The sequence below is a fragment of the Ornithodoros turicata genome, chromosome 1 (genome assembly GCF_037126465.1).
Source record: "Ornithodoros turicata isolate Travis chromosome 1, ASM3712646v1, whole genome shotgun sequence".
Classification (NCBI taxonomy): domain Eukaryota; kingdom Metazoa; phylum Arthropoda; class Arachnida; order Ixodida; family Argasidae; genus Ornithodoros; species Ornithodoros turicata.
In genome coordinates this window covers 165,734,206-165,742,918 of record NC_088201.1, presented here as the reverse complement: position 1 = coordinate 165,742,918, position 8,713 = coordinate 165,734,206, and positions in this window count along the sequence as shown.

The following is an 8,713-nucleotide window of genomic DNA, read 5'->3' as shown; positions in this document are numbered from 1 at the left end:
GGCCACCATTCCCAAGTGTGCCGTGGACGCCTGATATGCCCCAAGTGCGCAGGTGACGGCAATGACCATACTCCAGAGTCATGTAAGAACACTTTTCGTTGTGTCAACTGCGAAGGCAACCACCCATCCTATTCAAGAAGCTGCCCACGTTTTAGCGATGAAAAAGAAATCTTGAAAATTAAGACTGTACAGCAGCTCACCTACAAAGCAGCGAAACCGCAACTGGAGTTTCAGAAAAAAGGATCTTTCTCTGAAGCGGTGCGCCGGGGAGTGGCATCGCTCAGAGTATCCGTGGGGACCCAAACTTGTGGGCCTCCACTCCACACTCCCCAAACACAAGAAAAGTCTGCGGAGAGTTCGCCTCCGCCGGCTCCCGCCACAATCTCTACGGAGGTTGATGGTGCGTTTTCAGTTTGGGATGGGCTCACTGGGAGCTCATCCCAGACTGCCACACACTCAATGGAGCTTGACGACGATGACTGCATGTCGCAGAAATCGTCGTTAAGTTTTCCAAGTACTCTAGACCAGAGAGCTCCTTCTCAAGGGAAGGAGCAAAGAGAAAAGCACGGAGGTCGCGGTAGAGGCAAGTCGAAGGAGAAACAGAGGCTTCCCCCGCCAAGGGTCATACCCCCTTAACACACAATGTGCAGAGTCCCTTTGCTCTTCCTTATTTCCATTCTAATTATGGGACAGGTTTTCCTTCAGTGGAACTGTCGAGGCCTCTACAGCAACATTGATGATGTACACGATCTTTTTGAAAAGTACACAGCCGTCTGTTTCTGCCTACAAGAGACATACCTACACGAAGAAAACCTAAACCCTTTCCGCTGACATAATATTTTCAGGAAGGACCGCACAGACAGCGCACGTGCATCTGGTGGTGTGGCTGTAGTCCTTCCACAGTGCATACCTGCAAAACATTTTCCACTCGTTACAGACTTGGAGGCAGTAGCAGTCGAAGTATGCCTCGACAGGACTTTCACGGTTTGTTCACTGTACCTGCCCCCATCAGTGGTAATAGAGCAAAGAGATTTCGAAGACTTATGCAATCAACTCCCCCAGCCGTTTATGATTTTAGGCGACCTGAATGCCCACAATCCTTTGTGGGGAAGTTCAAAACTAGATGCACGGGGGAAAATGTTGGAGAGGGTCCTCCTTTCGGGGTCACTCTGTCTTCTGAATACTGGGCTACCTACATATGTGAACTCTTCAACACAAAATTTTTCTTGCATAGACATTTCACTATGCAGCCCATCTATTTTCCAGTTTCTTGACTGGACAGTCGAACAGAATCCCCGAGGTAGCGACCATTTTCCGCTCATTATTAAATTTCGTGGTCACACTAACAACATAAGAACACGTCCACCACGGTAGAAATTACAAGAGGCAAATTGGGAAATATTTGAAAGAGAAGCCAGTTTCCCATCTTCTGCTTTTCAGGGTTTAAATGTTGAGGAGGCAAATAAGTTGATCACTCATACAATTATAAATGCCGCTGAACAGTCCATTCCACAAACATCTGGCCGACTTCCCAAGCGCTCCAAGCCTTGGTGGACGAGCGATTGTGGAAGCACACGCAAAGAACAAAACCGGGCGTGGGGTGACTTTCGACGGCACCCCACTACAACAAACCTAATTGCTTTCAGGAGAGCTAGAGCAAAAGCACGTTGGACGCGAAAGCAAGCAAAGAAAGAATCTTGGAGAAACTTCGTATCATCCTTAAATGCTACAACTCCATCAAAAATAATATGGGACAGACTAAAGAAAATAAAGGGCGACTATACAAGCTTCTGTGTACCATTGTTAGAAATAAATGGTACAGTGTGTCAAAGTATAGAGGAGCAGGCCAATGCCCTCGGGGAACATTTCCAACAAGTGTCAAGTTCATCGCATTACAGCAGAGATTTCCTAAAAATTAAATCATCTGCTGAAAGGCAAGCAATTGACAGTGGGTCAGATGAGAAGTGTGGTTACAACTCACCTTTTTCAATGGCGGAGCTACAAAGGGCTCTGTCATCCCCTAAAAACTCGGCACCTGGACCTGATCGCATAGTGTACTCCATGCTTAAACATCTGTCTTTAACTTCATTAAAGTCTCTCCTGGATTTCTTTAATTTTATCTGGCGAGAAGGTGTTCTCCCTTCTGGCTGGAAGGAGGCAACCATAGTTCCACTGCTGAAGCCAGGGAAAGATCCCTCGCACCCATGCGGTTACCGACCCATAGCGCTGACAAGTTGTCTGGGGAAGACCTTTGAGCGCATGGTCAATAACCGTCTTATGTATTTTCTAGAAGAAAATAATTGTTTAGATAAATATCAGTGTGACCTTAGAGCTGCGTGCTCAACAGTCGACCAACTTTTGCGTTTGGAGACTACCATTAGAGAAGCCTTCGTCAGGAAACAGCACTGTATGTCTGTTTTCTTCGATCTAGAGAAGGCATACGATACAGCATGGCGATATGGTATCCTTCGAGACTTGCATGCACTTGGTATACGTGGCAGAATGTTCAAATGTATTACCAATTTCCTACAGGGGAGAACTTTCAGGGTACAAGTTGGGACAACACTATCTCGTCCATTCATCCAGGAGAATGGTGTTCCGCAGGGGTCCGTACTTAGCGTGACCCTTTTCATCGTAAAAGTGAACTCTATAGCAAGTGTTATCCCTACAACAATCAAGTATTCATTGTACGTCGACGATGTTCAGATTTCTTATTGCTCCTCTAACCTATCGGTGTGCGAACGTGAGCTACAGCTAACAATAAATAAGCTGGTTAGATAGTCTCAGGAAAATGGCTTCAAATTCTCTCCCGACAAGACAGTTTGTGTTCGTTTCTCGAAGGTTCGGGGAATGTTCCCAGAGCCCACCCTTTCTATGTGCAACCAAAGTATAAGTATAAGCGTGAAACCTGAACACAAATTCCTCGGTCTTATTTTCGACGAAAAACTGTCTTTCTCGGCTCACCTGAAAACTCTCAAGAAAAAATGCATGAAGTCTTTGAACATTTTAAAGGTACTCTCACACCGATCATGGGGCGCAGATCGCGATACATTACACCGGATCTATGTCTCCACTGTCCTTTCAAAACTTGATTACGGTTGTGTGGTGTATGGGTCAGCACGGCCTTCTACTCTGAAAATGTTGGACCCTGTACATCACCTGGGACTGCGCCTGGTACTTGGAGCATTCCGGACCTCGCCAGTCGAGAGTCTTTACGTAGAAGCCAATGAGTGGTCTCTCGAAAGACGGCGGTTCTACCTGAGTACGTCATATGCATTAAGGATTAGAGGTTACCCACAAAACCCGGCGATCCCTGCTATAAGAGAGACACAATATAAACAACTCTTTTTGAACAGACCTTCAGCGGTATTGCCATTTAGTATGCGCATGTCGCTGGAAATTGAGCACTATGGCTTTTCAGAATATAACTCATTGATCCTTGAGTGCAGCAAAAAAATCTCACCATGGCAACCTTATCCAAAATGTGATAAATCACTGACCAGATTCGACAAACGTGATACGCCAAGCATTGTATTGAAACAGGAATTCGAGCACCTAAAGAGAACCTTTGGCAGCCATATTGAATTCTACACTGATGGATCAAAAACAAATACCAGGGTTTCATGTGCTATGGTTACTGGAATAGTTACACGTTCACACCGTCTAAAGAGCACCATGTCTATTTTTACTGCTGAAGTGTATGGAATAATTTTAGCCCTCAACTACATCCTACAAAATCACATAAGATCCTCAGTAATATACACAGATTCTCTCAGTTCTCTGCAGGCTATTTGTAACATACACCCCACTAAAAACCTGGTAGTTGCTCGTGCAAGGAGCCTGGCAAGCACTATAGCTAATAGGGCCTATCAGCTACTCTTCTGCTGGGTACCCAGTCATGTTGGGATACCTGGCAATGAGCGAGCTGATCATGCTGCTACGGCTGCGCTAACAAGTGACATATCCCCTTTCGAAATTCCATATCAAGACCTCAAACTATGTCTAAAAAGATGCATCAATAACGACTGGCAGACATCTTGGGACCAGCAAACCAATAATAAATTACACAGTATCAAGCCCTATGTAGGCTCCAGTTCACCTGGTATGTCCAGTCGACTATATGAAGTGCTATCCTCTCGCCTTCGTTTGGGACACACACACTTGATGCATGGGTATCTTCTTCGAGGAGAAGACCCACCGGAATGCAACCACTGTGGGAAACAGCTTTCAATCATTCACATCCTCATCACGTGTCCAGCGCACCAACATCTTCGTCAACATCATTTTGCTCCTTTTTATAGAACCTTCTTGCCCCTCCACCCAATGCTTCAGCTGGGTGATGACAGCTTTGTTCCTTTTGAAAACGTATATAGGTTTTTTAAAGATACTGGGTTTTTAAAGCATCTGTGATTTTAAATACAATTGCAAAGTTTGCGCCAAAAAAACCTTAATCATCATCATCATCATCACAATTGCAAAGTTACTCACATTTTAGTCCTACACACGTACCTTTTAACTAACTAGTCTTCAGTGGTATTTGGTGCATTATGGCCTTTGTAGCTGATGCGCCAATAAAACCCGAATCAAATCAAAAATAATGGAATTAGCTGCTGGAATTCTAAGTGTTGTTCGTAGTGCTAGCTTTGAAATCAGTAACAAAGACCGTACACTTCAGCTGCACAATTAAGGTGCGAGTGAACTAAGGTGTGATAGACTTTCAACATCATTGGAACAGGAAGGAACCTGATTTTTGATAAGGCATGTAATGATGCAGTCGTTTTACTTTTCAAGTGCTGAACATGACTATGCCAATTGAAGCGCTCATCGAGGATCACACCAAGAAGCTAAATATCTGACACTCTAGGAAGAATGATTAATCAGAATGTAATGGGCAAATGAATCTATCGTTAGTTTCTTCTGTGGTGGATGAAAAACAATGTGCATGACTGATGTTCTGAGGCTGGAACAATGCAATTTGTCTTCGCGAAGTTGGGAACTAAACTATTAAACGAAAGCCAATTCTTCATTTTTTCAAGTAAAAAATTTGCTTTTAAGAATAGGTCCTCGGGGGTTGCACCTTCCAAAAATATGTTCGTATTATTGACATATAAAGTACGATTATTCATGTAGGAATTTTGGTACATTGTTGATAAAAACAAGAAAAAGAAACCATCCTAATCCGCTTGGGGTGACCTGGCGTCGGGAACTTGGCGCCCCCATAGCCCGGCAGCAGCCGCAGTAGCCCCCTCCTGCACTCACGGTTGGGTCGCCGCAGGAGGGAGACCCTCACGTATAGCTGTGCGTGGCTTTCCCGTGTCTGGGGAAAGGGTGATCCTGGCGGTTGAGTGGACCCGGAGGTTGCTTAGGACCCTTCGGGGCCCCTCCGGGAAAGCAACACACCGCTTTGGCCCCTGCTTCCCATAGGCGGGTGATCCTGGAAGGCCCGGCCAGGGCTATTCAGCCTGTCCTCTAGTACGAACTTCGATCTCATCCCTCTCTGTGACTCCTTATGATCTTTGTTGTCAATGCGCCATTAAACTCCCAATCATCAACCCAATCATCAACCTCTCTGTGACTCCGACTTGGAGGCTGGAAAACAGTGCTGATGTCTTCTCTTCATACTGCTCTGGAAGCATATCTGGACGCTGGCAGTGTTCCCCGTAGTGTGCATCAGAAGTAGGATGAGACACTTTTTTTTTCTTTGGGATCACACCATCGTTGAACTCTTCTGCCAGTCGCCGTTTTCGAACGTTTGCTCTTTCCCTTGTGTGTTCCCTCCTGCCGATGAACTTTTTCAGCGATGCAGAAGGACTCTTGCCTGTAACAGATTGTGCACCCCATCGCTCGACCACGTTTCGTAGAACCGAAACCATTGATGCGGAAGCAAGGTGACGCTGGTGTTCAAGTAACTTTTTCATACTGCAGCGTTCGCAAAAGCTGAAATAACGGCCGAAACGGCATCAGATTTATTGCTGTGAACAGTCAGTTCGAACCTTTCCAGTCTGTCTAGCCTTTTTATGAACATGTCATGCTTGCTCTTTTCAGTTGAGCCCTATACTTTATGCATGCGCGTACTTGTCATTGTGTGAACACCTGACTTCGAGGTTCACCTTGCAAATCACATAACGTGGGCTCAGTTCCAGTTAGATCACTAGAGAAAAACTATTTCCCTACTTGTCTGTTTGCTTTTTCGCGATTTCAGACAACCGTGTTCACTACAGCACACAATTATTTATTCAGTATGGAACATCTACATTGTCCCGGACCTTTGACGACCCCGGTGGGCTCCCCGGGCATTCGGGCCACGCGGATGGTGGGGCTGGCGGGGACAACTTGAGCTTGAGCAGGAGCTGCGCCTCCTCTTCCTGGCTCTGCCTCCTTCCAGGTTACGGGCGTGGGCAGATGCCGGCCCGGCCACCTGGCGGAAGCGACCTCCGAGGAGGTACCCCCCCAGGTGGCAGTCACGGAACTGCCGCTCGATGAGTTCGAGCCCGGGTGCCACGAAACTAAGCACCCGGTGCTTCCTTTCTGAGGCCTGCTTAGCCGCGGCTTGACCAATGTGGTGAACCGCGGCCCCGACGTGCCTCGCCACTTCGGTATTGGCCACCTCTCCCTTTGCCATGGCCTTTACCAAGGCTGCCATCATACGTGAAGACGTCGCTGTCGCTGTCCAGGACCGCTGGCTGCGCGAACTGCCAGGGGACGCGTGGGAATTCCTCTCGGTTCTTTTTGCACCTTCGGTCTTGTCCTTCTGGATGCCAGTGGCTCTCAAAGAACGCTTCTGCCTCTCGGGAGAAGGTTTCAGCTTTAGCTGATGGCAGGTAGTTGTAATCCTCCTTCTCCTGTGGAACGAAAGAAATAAACTGAGTGCCTAAACGTTGCACAGTTCCATGGCATCGGAAAAATTGAAGACCGTGTCTAAATACCCTGAAAATTTTCACACCAACATACGACATGCTCAAAGTTTCACAACTTATACTAACCGCGTAGGTCTATAACTGTGCTAACGCATGACAGTGTGAACACCGCCATAAGCTTCGCGCTCACCAAGGCGCAAACGGTGATGATGAACATAAACCACAAATCATACCATTCTTGGGTCCAGAGATTGTCAAGTCGATGTCGGGTGTCCATAATGGTGCACTAGTTCACTTCAACAAATGGTGTCATAGCTTTTTCTTTTATAATTAAGCTTGCATCAATCGGAAGAGAATTTCATCCTTGCGTGTAGACGAGGCTGTAGATGCCAGCATTTCAGTTCTCTAGTGCCAGACATGGCGTATACGCGTCGGCGAACGTTCAATAGTCGATACATCGCGTCTGCCGGCATGCTAATTAACAAGAATACGCCAATTAACTTGGAAGACCAGGAAAGCCTTAGAATGCTCAGATACGGGCCAACGCAAGTCGTAAATAACGCACGAAATGGCAGTGAAACCGAAAGCGGTCTTCTCAGAGCGCAAGAAAAAGATAGCTGATAGGAGTACGCGTAGACTACATTGTGGAATCTGATAAAATGACTGGGTCAAGGGCTCACGTTACAGTAATATAAAAGAGCTTTTCTTCCAACCCTTCTGTCGCTCTCCGCCGAGCGCTTTCAGTTTCGCTGTCTCATTTGCATGTGCATTATAAGTGATAAAGAAGAAACAATTACTACTTTTGTGGTATTTGAGCTAGAAACAGGTGCTACATAAGAAGTAGCTCCCGTTTTTAGTGCGCAGAAAGGCTCGCTTATCGCTCTTTGCGCTTTCACTTATCGCTGTCCTTGTGACGTGGTCTATCTCCATAAAAAAATCACTGTATATATGCACGGTGCATCATTAAAAAACTTCAACCGCTTCATAAGGCGAGCGATATACGAAAACCAGAGGCGACATATTTTTGTGAGTTACAAACTGCTTGTAACGCGAGCCTCACAAAGATAACTTCCGGTTTCCGTTCATATAGGAAGAATTCCGTCTGTTTTAATTGTAACTCAACTCAGATGCTACATGCGTTATCTACTTTTGCGGATTCTGAAGTATATGACCACGTCAACGAAATTCAAGATGGGAAACACAATTCAGTCACAGACCTGTGATCTTGGGCACTGGTCGTCTCTGGTGGGGCAAGGTTCCTCTGGCTTGCCCTTGGCGTGCATGCACTTTGCAGGAACAGGAGGTCGGAATAGTGCTTCCATTTCGGCACATAAATGTCGTCGGTCCCCTGTCCCGACCGGCGACTGCTCAGGACCTTGTTGTGTTCCCGGTTAAACTGTGTTCGTAAGTTCCCCATTTCTTCATTATCTTGGGAACTGGAAATTGGGAAGTGGCTGTACCATACACAGATGTGTGCTTATGGAATATGAAACTCACTACTGAATCGGCCTTCTAAGGGCACATTTATGCTGCAGCATCGCTGCTCGCTGCCCGCTGCAGCTTCAAGCACATCGCTGCTCGCATAACCGCTAGGGTGCGTTTACCCTGCAGATTGCTCAAGATGCTGCTCGCTTTCGCTATATCAGTCGCCTAGCAGCGTTCACTGTGGAAGTATGATTTCTTCATCTGACAGCGACAGTTCGGACTCTCTTGCGGTCAAGTTATGGTTCGCGTCAAGGAGGAAAGCCAGAAGATATGGAGTTCACCCTTTGAATCAAGAACGCCCTAAAGAAGCCTATTTTCACACGTATTTTCAGCGCTTGAAGACCTATCCCGAAAGGTTCTCTGAACACGTC